Below are 17,833 nucleotides of genomic sequence, written 5' to 3'. Positions count from 1 at the left end.
AACAAGTGTCATAAAACACCCAGAATCTGCAACGTCGGAATCGGGATCGGAAATTTATTCGGACACTGATGATTATTCAGATACGTCTGAAAAGGAAGTGTCAACTTTAACTCTGGCTGATGAGTACTGTTTTTTACAACAAAGCAAGAGCCCCAGAAAGAAGCCACCACAAGAAATAGGAGAAAAAATGTAAGAGAAAGAAAACGCTCAGAGGGGGAGGATATAAACAAAATGTTACATGGCAGGACAACTCGACAAGCAAGACAGAAATAATGGGTGAGAAAGATATGACTGTTGTTAACTTGTCTGAACATAAACTGACTGAGAATGAACAATCTCTTGTGGAATTAGGATTATCTTTCTGTCCTATTTATAATATGGACTACTGCAGGACGCGTATTGAAGTTTTTTAATTTGTACGTAAATTGAAATTAGTTAAGGTTTTTAAACAACAACAAAAACAGCAAAAGAATCATGAAACCTACCAGGGCCGATCTGATTTTTGACAGCTTGCATTTGAGTGATATACAGTGTTTGGCTTCACTTAGAGAGTAGGAGCAAAGGGGGGTGGGGGCCAGGCGGGGTGGACTGGGCCACAGAAAGGGAATCATTGTGTGCCTTAAATTTGGAACTGGATAGGATATCCAGTAACCCCTTTAAACCAAAATCGATGTGCAATCCTATCACTCCACATTATAGTATTGATGAATTCCTTGAGGTAGTGACCAGGGATTTGTTAGCAATTTACAAGAAGAGTAAAAATCATTACACAAGTAACTTAACACCCTCACAGAGGGAAGCGTTAGCTTCTTTGACATCAGGCACAAGTTTTGTGATTAAGCCATCGGATAAGGGTGGTAATATTGTGTTATGGCATGTGAAGAATTACATTAATGAAGCAGAGAGACAACTACATAGGTCAGGAGACTGAACTCACCATACGACTTATCAACAATCAGTTTTGAGGTATCACAATTTATTGGGAGAATGGAGAGACAGAGGTTTGCTTAGTGATAATGAATTTCAGTTTCTATCTGTGAAGAAAACTGTTGCACCTTGTTTTTTTGTTATTGTCAAAAATTCGTAAAGGCAAAAATAACCCTCCAGGTAGACCATTAGTATCAACCAATAACAGTTTGTTGGAGTGAACATCTATGTATCTGGACTTCTATTTATTACCATATGTCCTTAACGTACTCCACTACTGCTGAGACAGTACTGGCTTTATTACTAAGATCATGGATATTCCCTGGCGTAGTGCTTACTTTATGGTCACAATAGATGTGAACTCTCTTTATACATGCATTAATCATGATCAGGGCATTGCTGCATGTAGACATTTATCTTTAGGCAAGGCCATTTATTATTATGATCATACCATGATGTTCCTGGAAATGTTAAGATTCTGTTTGGAGAATAATATCTTTCTATTTAATGACAATTGGTATAGACAACATATTGGGACTGTGATGGGCAATTGTTTCACCCCAGTTTTGCTGGGATCTTCATAGGCTTGTGGGAGCAACAGATCAGATGGGCAGATGATAATGAGAAATGGACGAAGCATATTGTCCTTTGGAGGAGATTATTGATGATCTTTTTATCATCTGGGACGGAACCAAGGATTACTTCCATGATTTTTTCCAACATATTTCAAAGAACGATTTAAATTTGACTTTTACTTACAAAATTAATAGAGAAGAGGTGGAATTTTTAGATGTGTTAGCCCAAATCAAAAAAGGATCAGTCCACGCCTCCTATATCGGAAGCCCATGGCAGGGAACAGCATTCCACATGGGTGGAGCCATCACCCGACTAAATTGAAATGGAGCATCCCAAATAGGGAGTTACTTAGGGCAAGGCGTAATAGTAGTAGCACTGAGTCTTACCATTTAGAGGACACAAAAATGATTGAAAGATTTAAGGTTAGGGGTTATCCCCGTAGAGTCCTGCAGACTGCAATTGATAAGGCCAGACTTAGAAAGAACTAGAGATGAGTTGTTGGTGACGAAGGTCAGGAAGAAAGACATTTCGAAGCAGGTGAGGCTGATTACAACCTACAATGCCAAATCTGAAACAATCAGAACAATGATATCCAGGCATCATTGGCATCTGGTTAAAATGGATATTACGATTGGCTTGGATTATATATATATATATATATATATATATATATATATATATATATATAGGAGTAGGGACAAGTAGAGACATCTATACATCAAGTATTCACAGTGATGGTTCAGAATAATGAAACCTGAGACTAGATGTTTACCTGTGAAGATCTGAGGAATCACATATAGTCCTGATCTGGAACCTGCTAAACCAGTGTAGAGCGACATTCTAATATACAACGCAACTGAGAGATCGCTCCAATTTTAACATCCTCTGAAAGAAAGAAACATCCTTGCAAACACTATCAATATTATGATGGCTTGTAAAGCCATGTGGGAAAAAGCAGCAGCAGCTGTGTTTGGTAACATCGACGGCCAAGATAACATAAGGCAAATACAGAGCCCTGGTTCCCGCCAGCAACTAACATCATTAGGAACTGAAGAAATGAGGGGAAATGGCATCACTCACCAAACACATGGAATGTGACAGAGTTCCACGTGGTCTGCATATTTTGATTTTGCCAACATTTGAAGATATGGACCCAGATCTTTTGGAGGAGTGGGGATCCCACACTGCCGATTGCTCATTGAAACTCATGGGAACACTAACTACACATGCCAAACGCTGCATAGAACAACAGACTATAATTATTGATGGATTAAGGAAAAAGATAGATATGGTTTCAGCCCCAGAGGAGGTTAAAATGATGTTAACAAAAATGGAGGAACGCATTGTGAAACAAGAAGAGGAAATAAGAGTACGCAAAGTGCACAAATTTAATTGAGACAGATTGGACTATGAATATGGCAGGATCTATACCTTTGCCCGCAAATACAACACATTGAGAGTCAAAGAAAAATTCAATAGTGCGGGTAGGTCAGATGCCACTTTAAGCAACACTGATATAAGTTCAGATCCAAGATCTTCAGCAGATGAAGCACCACAATAAAAGCTGGATTTTCATGGGGAGATGAGATTAATGCAATTGGCTACACCCCAATTAACCAGAAGCAGAGGGCGTGGTTGCGAGGAGGGGCAAGAGGAAAAGGAAAGAGATTAAAGGAATAATTGAAGAACCTAATACACGGACCAAGTCCTTAGCCAATGCCAGAGTAGTCAATATCTCAAAAACTACACTAACCCAGAACCAGGAGAAAATTCTTAATCTCGGTCTGAGTTTCTGCCCAACCACGAACTGGGACTGTACCAAAATTCGCATTGAAATGTACAAATTTGTGCGGAAGCTCCGACTGAAGAAGTTTTTTGCCATGAAATCATCCTCAACCAGAGCAACACAAGGAACTCAAAATATAAAGCATTCTGGGTTCAAAATAAATAATATTCCAGAACTTTTAACCATTAATGATCTAGCTGATTAAATGACTCTAGAAACATCCTCTGACATTGCCAGCAACAACAACAAAATTATGAGTCTAAATTCCATGGGATTTGTTACTGACCTCGCTACAAGCAGTCATTAGAAGCCATCCAGCAGATTGAATCCTCAATTACTCAGTGGAAATCTGGTTGATATTTATCATGAACCCATAGTGGTGGACACTGACTAACTATGATTGGCAACAAGAAAGAAAGGACACAGTAACAGAAAGAGATTGATGCCCTAAAGAACAATGACTCTATCATTATAAAATCTTCAGACAAGGGTGGTAATGTTGTGATCATGGACATATTTGAATACATCAAGGAAGCCCAGAAACAACTACAAAATCTTTATCATTATGAGGAATTAAAAAGGGATCCCACTACTATATATCAAGAAAATTGCCATGATATGCTGAAGAATTGGCTGAGTTGTGGGCTTATCGAATATGAGGAATTCACCTATTTAAAAGTGGAATTTCCCAAAATTCTCTGCATATACTTTTTACGCAAGATCCACAAATACAAAAATCACCCTACAGGTAGACCTATCGTCAGTATGACTCTCCTTGAAAATACATCCAGATAGCTTGATCTCTTCCTATGGACGTATGTTACAGAGCTCCAGTCATATTTGTGTGACACAAAAGACTTCCTAACTAAAATCAATGATATTCCTTGGCAGCATACATTTATTTTGATGACTATGGATGTGACATCTCTGTACACATCAATTAAACACAAATTTGGTATACAGGCCTGTAGATACTTCCTAAAAACTCACTCTATAGAGTTCACACAACACACAGAGATGTTTATGACCATGCTTTTATTTTGTCTAACACACAATGGGCCTGATTCTAACTTTGGAGGACGGTGTTAAACCGTCCCAAAAGTGGCGGATATACCACCTACCGTATTACGAGTTCCATAGGATATAATGGACTCGTAATACGGTAGGTGGTATATCCGCCACTTTTGGGACGGTTTAACACCGTCCTCCAAAGTTAGAATCAGGCCCAATGTCTTTCTGTACAATAAGGAATACTACCTTCAGAAAGAAGGCACAGCAATGGGAGCTTCATTTGCGCCGACCTACGCCAACCTCCTTATGGGATGGTGGGAAAAGGAGGTGGCGTAGTCTGATGAATTAAGCCATTATATGGAGAGAGTGGTGCTATGAGTGTGCTTCATTGATGATTGATTAATCACCTGGGATGGATGAGAGAATTAATTATGTGAGTGCATTAATACGCTGAACAATAACAACCTAAACATACAATTGGTGGCCACCCGGAGTACCACAAAAATTGAGTTCTTAGATGTCCAGATAGAGGTGACAAACAGACAAATAGTAACATCCATCTTTCGCAAACCCACAGCGTGTAATTCGATTCAACATGGCAATAGAGGACATCCGAAGGCTCTTAAAAGAAGCAATCCATTCAGCCAATCTTTACCTGCTCGCAGAATATGCTCCTGTAATGCAATGTTTGATAAGGAAATACCTGTAATGATATGTAGCTTCCTTGAGAGAGGATACCCTCAGAAGGTTCTCACAGATGCATATGAAAGGGCAAAAGGCCAGAAAAGAGAGGATTTGCTCTTTAAATCTCTGAAGTCCATGGTACACCAAGATGTTGAATCCTCCCAACCTAGATTCTTTTTAGAATTCAATAATGAACATAAGGTAATGAAAACAATTTTGACATGCAAATTGGCATGTTTTGCAACAAGACGAGCATTGAGGACCAGAATTGGTCCACACCTGCAGATCACATATCGCAAAGCAAGATCTTTGCAAGATATTCTAACCAAAAGTCTGTTTGTTCAAAAGGAAAGTGCGACGTGGCTAGCAAAAAAGAGTTTGGGATTCAGGAATTGTGGCCACTGCAAAGCATGCAACTATGCCTTGAACACACAATCTTTTGTGACATTTGAGGGAAAACTGTGTCCTATCACAGAGAGGATCACATGTGACACTGATCATGTTGTATATGTTATCCAATGTGCATGTGCAAGGAAATATGTTGGGAGTACAAGTCACAAATTGAAGATCTGATTCTTGCAACAACTTAGCGCAATCAAGAATCAAGACAAATTGTACCCCATAGTGAAACATCTTTAGGAAGTACATGAGGGAGATTGCAAGAGTCTAACCTTCTTTGGAATTAAACATGTGAAAGTAGACCCCCGTAGGGGAGATATGACATTAGAATTGAGTAGGAGGGAATCCAGGATGATTTTATCCCTGGGGACAGAAAAACCATGGGGACACAATGTAGATGCTGAATTACATGTGCATATTTAGAAATTAACCAGGTTAAACATGTTGTAATATTTTCACTCCACCTAGAGAATTCCCTCAATAGGTGTAAATCAGATCATTGACCTGATTGGGAAGGTCTTATGTAGAGATAGGCTGACACCCGAATAGTAAAGTATGTTTTAACTCGCTAACTTAGATCACTCTCGGGAGCTGCCACTAGTGACATTTAATACTCCACTGATGAAAAGGAAAAAAGAAGGGAAAAAAGCAATAAACATATCATAAATTGTTAGCGAGTTACAGGTCCATGAGGTATTCGTTTTGTTGCTCTTAAGTGATGGGTTATGATCTCTTGCACTTTGTAATTAACACACTGCTAGCAACTACCTTATGTGGCTACTCCTTTTACCTTGCAAACTCACCACCTCTAGATTCTAGTATACCAACTAGCTCTTCATTAGACAATATGGCCCTATTACAACATTGGCGGTAAATGCCGCTTACCAACGTGCAGAAGACCGCCAAAACACCGCTTTGGCAGCGGAATTCCGCTACAGCTATTACGACTCACAGCTTGGATTCTGCCAAAATCTAGACACCCACACAAGTCCGCCACACCAAAGGTCAGTGATAAACTGGCGATAACAAAACCGACACCGTCACGCCAACAGGAATACGCCCACACTATCACGACCCACGAATCCACGCGGCGGTCTTTCAACCGCGGTATTCCATTGGCGGTACACACCGCAGCGCTCAAAATACACACACATTTACAAAACACAACCACATTGGACAAGTCGAAATACACACACCTAATACACATACACACACCACTCCCACACACCCACATCACCCACAAACCCTTACGACTTGAATTGCGACAGAAGGCCAGAGAGAGACACCACCATCAACAAACTAGCATCCACAGGCACTCAACACTATCACTCACACAACATCCACGCACCTCACACAACACACGCAAACACATCCCCTCACACATCACAACACACCACCTCACACATCACCCACACCACCCCATGGCACAGCAAAGACACCCCAGGTTTTCTGAGGAGGAGCTCAGGGTCATGGTGGAGGAAATCATCCGGGTAGAGCCACAGCTATTCGGATCACAGGTACACCACACCTCCATAGCTAGGAAGATGGAGCTATGGCGCAGAATCGTGGACAGGGTCAACGCAGTGGGACAGCATCCAAGAACACTGGATGACATCAGGAAGTGGTGGAACAACCTACGGGGGAAGATGCGTTCTGTGGTCTCAAGACACCAGATTTCAGTTCGGAGTACTGGCAGCAGACCCCCACCTCCTCCCTCACATCTAACAACATGGGAAGAGCAGGTCTTGGCTATACTGCATTCTGAGGGCCTCGCAGGAGTAGCAGGAGGAATGGACTCTGGTAAGTCAAATCTTTACTACCATATCCCCCACCCTACCTGCATGTTATCACATACCCCCACCCTCGCCCTCACCCCCATCACTCCAACACCTCACATATGTCCCACTATCACAAACAACCCATCCCAACACCAAGCCCTGCATGCAACAACAAAGCATGGACACCCATCACCAAAGCATGTCCACTACAGATACCCACATAGACCCCAAAACAATTATCACACACGGTCCTACACAAGAATGTAAGCCCTGGGGTACAGGGTCACCCACCCATTGCACACGATGGCACACACAGATGCAATAATCATGCCTTTACACCCCTGCAGGACCCCTACCCAACGTCACCGGACAGGAGGTTCCAGACATGTCCCCCCCCCACAGAAGAGGCCCACAGTGATGACAGCAGCTCTGTCCAACTGGATCTAGATGACCAGCCTGGCCCATTTGGGACCTAGGGACAGTTGGTTCCCCTGGCACAGTCACAAGCCACCACAGAGCCTCCCCTCAGGAAACACCAGCACAGCACCCACCCAGCGGGCCCATACCTCTCTCCCAGGACACGTCAAGCAGCAGTGTGTCCACTACTACAGGGAACCCAGGCAAACCCACCACCCCAAGAACAACAGGGACCTGGGGGCAGTGGCAGTGGGCACACGGTTCAGGGGACAGTTGCACAGGAAAACCGGGGAACTGGAAGGACAGCTGTGCGACAGGGGGAGGACAGTCCCAGGGAACCCACTCTCCACGAGGCACTCTCCAACATCATGGGAGCGTACCATCATTCCCAGAAGAAGATGGCAACGGTACTGGCCAAGTTTCAGGAGACCCAGCGGCTGCAGGAGGAACAGTATTTGGGGTTCAGGGAGGAACTCAAGTCCATCAACACCACCCTGGTCACCATTGTAGGGGTGCTGAAGGACCTTGTCAACACCAGGAGGGACACTGTGGCACAACAAGGGGCCCCTGACACTAGCCTGGACGATGAACTGCCCACCACCTCCGCCGGCGCTAATGGACAGGAGGCACCGCCACAGGACCACAACACCAGCACCCCACCCCCTGCAGATGGAGAACCACCCCGCAAACGGTCCCTGAGATCCAGGACAAAGACAGAGATAAATGCCAAGACCCCTGCCAAGAAATGAGACCACCCTGAATGTCATCCTTCTTTCTCACTTTGTCACCCTGTCCATCCTTAAACTGCCCTAGCTCCACTTCCTACGCCCCTTTGGAAAATGCACCTGTGAGACTAATAACTGGACTCCATCATCACCCCTGACCATTTTACAACCCCCTCCACTATTTTGCACTGAAATAAACACCCTTGAATCACAAAACAAACTGGAGTCAGTCTGTGCTTTCACAAATGTGTATTTGCAATAATTGAGGAAAATAGCAATGTCCATTGATTGTCAACATACCTATGTCGCACAGCTCTAGTCCATGAGGTAACATAGCAGAGGTCACACAGTAGTACCCACATCTGTGAAATGGAAAGGCAAAGTGACAGGTCAGGGTCCATACACTGGGTGAAAGTGACAGACATATGATAGGTCTAACAATTGTATGAGCTGTAGGAGGCAGTTATGTCTTCTTACCTGTGTCTCACTGGAAGTATTGGTGGATCACGTTGTTTCTGTTGTCGATATCCTCTTCTTCTGCCTCCTCTTCTTCACTGTCCACAGGCTCCACAGCTGCCACAAGACCTCCTTCTAGACCATCCTCCTGCAGAAAAGGCACCTGTCATCGCAAAGCCAAGTTGTGAAGCATACAGCAGGCTACGATGATCTGGCACACCTTCTTTGGTGAGTAGTACAGAGAACCACCTGTCATATGGAGGCACCGGAACCTGGCCTTCAGGAGGCCGAAGGTTCTTTCTATAATCCTCCTAGTTCGCCCATGTGCCTCATTGCAGCGTTCCTCTGCCCTTGTCCTGGGATTTCTCACTGGAGTCAGTAGCCATGACAGGTTTGGGTAACCAAAGTCACCTGCAGATGTCGAGGGACAACTGTTAGACGCACACTAACCCTTAGGGACAACCCCAGACAACTATTCACAGGGTATAGGGTCCTTGTCCTCGCTATTATCCACACACGGTGCCTCTGGAGTTGCCCCATTACATTAGGGATGCTGCTATTCCTCAAAATGTAAGCGTCATGCACTGAGCCAGAAAAGTTGGCGTTCACATGGGAGATGTACTGGTCGGCCAAACACACCATCTGCACACTCATTGAATGGTAGCTCTTCCAGTTTCTGTACACCTGTTCACTCCTGCTTGGTGGGACCAAGCCCACATGTGTCCCATCAATGGCACCTATGATGTTGGGGTCATGTCCCAGGGCATAGAAGTCACCTTTCACTGTAGGCAAATCCTCCACCTGAGGGAAAACAATGTAGATGTGCATGTGTTTCAGCAGGGCAGACAACACTCTGGACAACACGTTTGAGAACATAGGCTGGGACATCCCTGATGCTATGGCCACTGTTGTTTGAAAAGACCCACTTGCCAGGAAATGGAGTACAGACAGGACCTGCACTAGAGGGGGATTCCTGTGGGATGGCGGATAGCTGACATCAGGTCTGGCTCCAACTGGGCACACAGTTCCTGGATTGTGGCACGATCAAGTCTGTAGGTGACTATTACATGTCTCTCTTCCATTGTCGACAGGTCCACCAGCGGTCTGTACACAGGAGGATGCTGCCATCTCCTCACCTGCCCCAGCAGACGTGCCCTATGGATGAGAACAGTGAGCACAGAGTCAGCCAACACTGAGGTAGTAAAAAAAGAATTTTATTGCACACATTTGTCAATCCGCTATGTGCCTGTCTCTGTGTGTATGCAAGGCCTAGATATGGGTGATGCATTTAAAAAAATGCCATGTGGCCCCCTGAAATGGCGGCTGCCTGACCTGTAATGTGGGACAAGGGGATATGAGGTAACTGCGCTGGCGTTGTACACCGTCGCGGTAGGCGGTCGAAGACCGCGGCGCAATCCTGCATTGGTTAACATTGGGCCCTATGGGTCCCAGGAGCCAATGACGATGCACGCCGGTGGTGACGGTATGCACCGCCGTGGACGTGGCTGCCACAGGAACAACAGGCAACCAGCACCCCACCCCCTGTAGAAGGAGAACCACCCCGCAAATGGTCCCTGCGATCTAGGCAGAAGCCAGAGAACGTTGCCAAGACCCCCACCAAGAAATAAGACTCTCCTGATTGTCACCCTTCTGTCCCACTTTGTCACCCTGTCCACCTTGAACTGCCATTACTCATCTTACTATGCCCCATTGGACAATGCACCTGTGACACCAACAGACTGGACTCTACCATGGCCTTTCCCCCACCATCAGCCCATCCCATTGCACATCCCCCTCTACTTATGAGCACTTAAATAAACACCCTTGGAACAAATACTAATCTGGAGTCTGTCAAATGATTCACATATGTATTAGTTCAACACTATAAAGCATTGCAACTCAAATTTACAGTGAAATATACTTTGGAATGACCTTTGGTGGGCAGCAGTACACATAGCAGGAGCCAGAGTGGGGAACAGATATCTGAAAATAGAGATGCCAAAGGGTACAGTCAGTGGCCATAGACATAGGGAAACAGGCTGCCAGGTACAATGCCCAACAGAAAACTGGAAAGTTAAGTGAACTTACAGTCTCCTACCTGTGTGTCACTGGAAGTACTGTTGAATTATATTGCTTCTGTTGTCAATATCTTCTTCCTCTGCCTCCTCTTCCTCACTGTCCACAGGCTCCACCACTGCCACAAGACCATCTCTAGGCACACCTTCCTGCAGAAAAGGCACCTGGCATCTTAAGGCCAGGTTGTGCAACATGCAACATGATCTGGCACTCCTTCATGGGTGAGTAGTACAGGGAGCCACCTGTCAGATGGAGGCACCGGAACCTGGCCTTCAGGAGGCGGAAGGTCCTTTCAATAATTCTTCTTGTACGCCCATGTGCCTCATTGTAACGTTCCTCTGCCCTTGTCCTGGCATTCCTCACTGGGGTCAGTAGCCATGAGAGGTTGGGTTAACCAGAGTCACCTGGAAATATCGATGGACAACTGTTAGACACACACTAACCCTTAGGGACAACCCCATACCCAGACACCTGCTCATACTGTGTGGGGACTTTGGGCTCACCTATTAGCCACACCCGGTACCTCTGGATTTGGCCCATCACATATGGTATGCAGCTATTCCTCAAGATAAAGGCGTCATGCACAGAGCCAGGATATTTGGCATTCACATAGGAGATGTACTGGTCTGCCAAACACACCATCTACACATTCATAGAGTGATAGCTTATTCTATTCCTAAAAACTTGTTCATTTCTAGGGGGGGTGGGACAAATGCCGTATGTGTACCATCAATGGCACCAATGATGTTGGGGATATGTCCCAGGGCATAAAAGTCAGCATTTCACTGTGGCCAAATCCTCCACCTGGGGGAACACGATGTAGCTGCGCTTGTGTTTCAGCGGGCAGACAATACTCTGGTCAACACATTGGAGAACATTGGCTGGGACATCCCTGATGCCATGGCCACTGTTGTTTGGAAGGAACCACTTGCCAGGAAATGGAGCACTGACAGGACTTGCTCTAGATGGGGGATACCTGTGGACTGGCAGATAGCTGACATCAGGCCTGGCTCCAATTGGGCACACAGTTCTAGGATTGTGGCACAATCAAGTCTGTAGGTTATGATAATGTGTCTGTCCTCCATTGTCACAATGTCCACCAGGGGTCTGTACACCGGAGGATGCTGCCATCTCATATTCAGCCTCAGCAGTTGAAGCCTATGGAAGAAAACAGGGAGCAGAGGGTCATATTCACACACCTCTTGCACTACTGATGATTTGTTTACTTTACAGAAACAAGATGTGAATCCGACAATCTGTTGCTGTGCCAATGTCTGCTGTGACACAGTTAGGTGCCATGCCCTGTCCCCCCCTGAAATGGCGGCTGCCTGACCTGTGAGGAGGGACAAGTGGAAATGAGGCAATTCCACTGGCGTTATGCGCCTTCGCATTGGTTATCTTTGGGCCCTATGGGTTCTAGGAGCCAATGGCAATGTACGCCGGCGGTGACGGTACGCACTGCTGCGGACATCACCGTCATTTTCTATCTGTTCACTCACTTGCTACCTGACCTTCAACAGGAGAGGACCTACACTGCAAGTGCTGCTGTGACCTGTGTCTGGAAGCGACGATGGCTCATGTGTCTGGGGAAAGGGCCCCTGCCTACGCATCGGAGGAGTTGGAGAAACTAGTGGATGGGGTCCTCCCCCAGTACACGCTACTCTACGGTCCTCCAGACAAACAGGTGAGTACACTGTGAGCATGCTGTATGGGCAATGCCTGTTTGGAGTTGTGTGGATGGAAGATACGGGGGATGAGGCCTGCATGAGTGGACGGTGAGTGTATGTGCATCAGGGCAAGGGTGGGAACGTGGGACAATGAATGTGACGGTCCGGACTGTTAAAGTTTTCCCCTGTACTATTCCTCTAGGTCAGCGCCCACCAGAAGAAGGATATTTGGAGTACCATCACTAAGGACGTCCGGACCCTGGGGGTTCACCACAGACAGAGCACCCCCTGACGTAAAAGATGGGAGGACATTTGCCACTGGAGCAAGAAGACAGCGGAGGCCCAGCTGGGGATGGCCTCCCAACATGGGAGGGGTGCCTGTCACACCATGACCCCCCTGATGTTCCGGATCCTGGCGGTGGCGTATCCAGATTTGGATGGGCGCTTGACGGCATCACAGCAGCCACAAGGGGGTGAGTACCGTCACATCCATCTGACTCTGCGCGCATTGGAGGTGTCTGGGTGGGGGAGATGGGCAGTGGGTTACCCTAGGCTAGGGCGAGCTTTGTAGGCAAGGATCCTTTGTGAGGTAGGCTAAGTGGCACCCCAACCCCACCAGTGGTAAGAGCCATCTACACCTAGTCAGGCTCCTGTGGCTTCCATGTGTGCAGCAATCAGGCATAGGCCATGTACCCCATGTCCCTGTGATTATTTAGGGAACTCTAAGTGCATGGCGTAGTGCAGAGGGCTGCTGTGTCTGTAGTGTCCACCAACGGTAGCGGAATTGCATGCACTGAACATGTCTTTCTTCTTTCTTTCCTCCCCCCACTTTTTGTGGTCTCCCTGTTCTTGTGTGCATTAGAATCATCAGGCGAAGGAGCAGTGCCACCGGAGCAGGAGGGAACTGCATCCCACATGGCCCTGGAGGGCGAGACAACAGAGTCTGAAGTCACCAGTGGGACGGAGGGTGAGGGGAGCTCCATGGCAGGGACAGGAGCAGAGACCAGTGACACCGACTCCTCCTCTGATGGGAGCTCCCTTGCGGTGGCGGGCCCCTCTGTGCCCATCGCATCTACAGGTACAGCCACCACCACCCCTACCAGCATACCAGCACTGCCCTCCCAGCAGCACCTCAGCATGTGTCCTGTGGCCCCTCACCCAGGATGATCGGCATCTCCTTCGCCCCAGGCACCTCAGGCCCTGCCCCAGTCAGCCCTGCTGCCCTCAGTGAGGAGGCTTATGACCTCCTGAGATCCCTCACTGCTGGGCAGTCTACCATTCTGAATGTCATCCAGGGTGTAGAGAGGCAGTTGCAACAGACAAATGTATACCTGGAGGGCATTCATTCTGGCCAGGCAGCCCAACAGTGAGCATTTCAGGCTCTGGCCTCTGCAAAGATGGCAGCCATTGTCCCTGTGTCCAGCCTCCCCCCTCCAACTTCCTCCACCCAGATCCAATCCGCAGTACCTCAGCCTATCCCAAGCACACCACCAGACCAGCATGCACACACATCAACACACAAGGGTGGCTCTGACAAACATAAGCACCACACATCCCACAGGCACTTACACAAGCATCATACCCATGCACACATACCAACATCCACTGCTTCCACTGTGTCTGCCTCCACCACGTCTCCCTCCTCCCTCCCTGTCACGTCTCCACTCACACCTGCATGCACTACATCTTCAGCCACTACCTCCATCACCAGCACGCCCATCACCACACACCGCTCACGTGCACTCACCACCCACACTACCATTCACACATACCCTGTGTCCTCTACCAGTGTGTCTGTGAGCCCTTCTCCCAAAGTACACAAACGCAGTCACACACCCACCCAAAAGCCATCCACTTCACAACAGCCTACAGCCCATGCACCTTCACCCAAAGTCACCAAACACCTCCTACAACCACTACCTCTTCCTCCACTCCCAAACCCCCTTCATCTACCTGTCCCAGTGTGTCTAAAAAGCTTTTCCCATCTAATTTTGACCTCTTCCCTTCACCTCCCCCCCTCCGTCCCCTAGGGCCCGCCTTTCCAGGTCCCAACCCAGCACCTCAGCCGCCACATCACCGGGCACAGTGGTGCCAGCAATAGCGGGATTTTGGAGTGCGCCAAGCAACAGGGCTGGCAGTGTCTCCAGAAGCGAGGGCAAGGTCATTCCCCCACCTCCAAAACAGAAATAGTTGCCCACATCCCAGAGGGAGAAGGCCAAAACATCTGCCACCAAGGGCTCAGGCAAGACAATTGTTGAAAGTGGCAAGACAGCTGCGCCACCATCCAAGGTGGGGAAGGGCCTGAAAATGAAAGGCAAGTCAACGTCGCCGCCAACCTGCACGGCAGACAAGACTGGCACCGCCACCTGCACCGCCGCCACGGACACCGCCGCCAGCACCCCAGATACTGAACCCTTCACTAGCACCGCAGACACTGTGCCCTTCACCAGCACTGCAGTCAGTGAGCCTGCCACCAGCACCGCCACGACTGACACCGCCACCAGCACCGCAGTCAGTGAGCCCGCCATCAGCACCGCCGCTACTGACACCACTGCTAGCACCGCAGTCAGTGAGCCCGCCACCAGCACCGCCGCTACTGACACCGCCGCCAGCACCACAGTCAGTGAGCCAGCCATCAGCACCGCAGTCAGTGAGGCCGCCACCAGCACTGCCGCCACCATGACCGTCGCAAGCACTGCCGCTACTGACCCCACCGCCAGCGGCCCCGCGACATCCTGAGCCAGTGGCACCACCGCAGACATGGCTGCCATCCCCAGTGGTCATTCGTACGAGGCTGGTGGTCAGTTCCAGGGGCCTGGGCAGCTTGCATGTTGCACCACCATCAGTGGAGTGTCACATACACTACCTCAGTCCTTGGCAGGATGAAGCACTCTGGGCACAAAGCCCCCTCCAGAACCAGTGGAGATTCACATCCACTACCTCAGTCCCTGGCAGGATGAAGCACTCTGGGCACTAAGCCCCCTCCAGAACCAGTGGAGAAAGGCATCCACTACCTCAGTCCTTGGCAGGATGAAGCACTCTGGGCACAAAGCCCCCTCCAGAACCAGTGGAGATTCACATCCACTACCTCAGTCCTTGGCAGGATGAAGCACTCTGGGCACAAAGCCCCCTCCAGAACCAGTGGAGAAAGGCATCCACTACCTCAGTCCTTGGCAGGATGAAGCACTCTGGGCACAAAGCCCCCTCCAGAACCAGTGGAGATTCACATCCACTACCTCAGTCCTTGGGAGGATGAAGCACTCTGGGCACAAAGCCCCCTCCAGAACCAGTGGAGAAAGGCATCCACTACCTCAGTCCTTGGCAGGATGAAGCACCCTGGGCACCAAGCCCCCTCCAGAACCAGTGGAGAAAGGCATTCCTTACCTCAGTCCTTGGCAGGATGAAGCACTCTGGGCACAAGGCCCCCTCCAGAACCAGTGGAGATTCACATCCACTACCCCAGTCCTTGGCAGGATGAAGCACTCTGGGCACAAAGCCCCCTCCAGAACCAGTGGAGAAAGGCATCCACTACCTCAGTCCTTGGCAGGATGAAGCACTCTGGGCACAAAGCCCCCTCCAGAACCAGTGGAGAAAGGCATCCACTACTTCAGTGCTTGGCAGGATGAAGCACTCTGGGCACCAAGCCCCCTCCAAAACCAGTGGAGAAAGGCATCCACTACCTCAGTCTTTGGCAGGATGAAGCACTCTGGGCACCAAGCCCCCTCCAGAACCAGTAGAGAAAGGCATCCACTACCTCAGTCCTTGGCAGGATGAAGCACTATGGGCACAAAGCCCCCTCCAAAACCAGTGGAGAAAGGCATCCACTACCTCAGTCTTTGGCAGGATGAAGCACTCTGGGCACCAAGCCCCCTCCAGAACCAGTGGAGAAAGGCATCCACTACCTCAGTCCTTGGCAGGATGAAGCACTATGGGCACAAAGCCCCCTCCAGAACCAGTGGAGACTGTTCTCCACTTGAGAGACTGTGGCTTTGCACTCCCCAGGATACAGCAGTGGGCAAACCACCCACTGGAAAGACTTGAGAGACTGTGGCTTTGCACTCCCCAGGGTAGAGCAGTGGGCAAACCACCCACTGGAGAGACTTGAGAGACTGTGGCTTTGCACTCCCCAGGATAAAGCAGTGGGCAACCCACCCACTGGAGAGACTTGAGAGACTGTGGCTTTGCACTCCCCAGGATACAGCAGTGGGCAAACCACCCACTGTAGAGACTTGAGAGACTGTGGCTTTGCGCTCCCCAGGATAGAGCAGTGGGCAAACCACCCACTGGAAAGACTTGAGAGACTGTGGCTTTGCACTCCCCAGGATACATCAATGAGCACGGAGCCCCCTCGTGGAGCTGGCGTCGTGCACTCATCCGGCTGAGGTGCCCCCCTTCCCTTTCCCCTGAGGTGCCTGTTTTATTTCGATCTGATGCCACTGCAGTGTTCTCTCCGTTTCGATCGGGCATCGAGTGTGGACTTCGCCCATGCATTTTGGGCCCAGTGGTCCACGGACTATAAATGGTGCAGTACCTGGACTTGAATTGTTGGTGTACATAATTGTTTATAGTGTATAGAAATTTTTGACTAATGGATTTTTCTTGATTACAGTGATTACAATCATTTCCTTTTGTCATTGCATTCTTCCAGGGGGGCTTGCGGGGTGTAAATGTAATGTTGCAGTATGTATTTGTGTGTATGTTGTTGTGGGTGAGGGTGGGATGGTGGTGTTGCGTGTTGCGTGTGTGTGTCACTCTCTTTTCCCTCCCCCTCCTCTGTGGTGTAGGTACAGTACTCACCGTGGTCGTCGTCGCCGCCGTCTTTCGTGCTCCTGGTAGAAGAGCAGGAAGACTATCGCAGGGAGTATTTGGAGTTCAGGCTCCATGGCGTCCTGGTTCCTCGTGGAATATGTAGAGGTGAGTGTTTTCCCTTCCAAGTCCTGTTTCCGCCGTGTTTTTGTTTGCGTTGAATCCGTCCCGGAAAAGTTGGCGGATTGGCCTGTCATAATAGTCTGGACAGTACATTGTCTTCCGCCTGTCTGTTGGCGGTGACTGCAATGCTGTTTGTTTGTACCGCCGTGGCGGTCGGAGTGTTAAAGTGGCTGTCTATGTTGGCGGTTTCCGCCATGGTCATAATCCCATTTTTTTCCGCCGGCCTGTTGGCGGTTTTACCGCTGCTTTACCACTGACTGGCAGGGTTGGAATGAGGGCCTATATGTGGCCTATACTTGTAGCATTCAGAGGGACGGCCCACAAATATTTTTATGGAGTTACTTATCAATTTTTTATGGCTAATCTAACTATTAATGCAATATATATACATATTTACATTTT

This window comes from Pleurodeles waltl, chromosome 8, assembly GCF_031143425.1.
Source record: "Pleurodeles waltl isolate 20211129_DDA chromosome 8, aPleWal1.hap1.20221129, whole genome shotgun sequence".
Lineage (NCBI taxonomy): Eukaryota > Metazoa > Chordata > Amphibia > Caudata > Salamandridae > Pleurodeles > Pleurodeles waltl.
The sequence above is the reverse complement of the archived record's forward strand: the minus strand, read 5'-3'. Positions refer to the sequence as shown.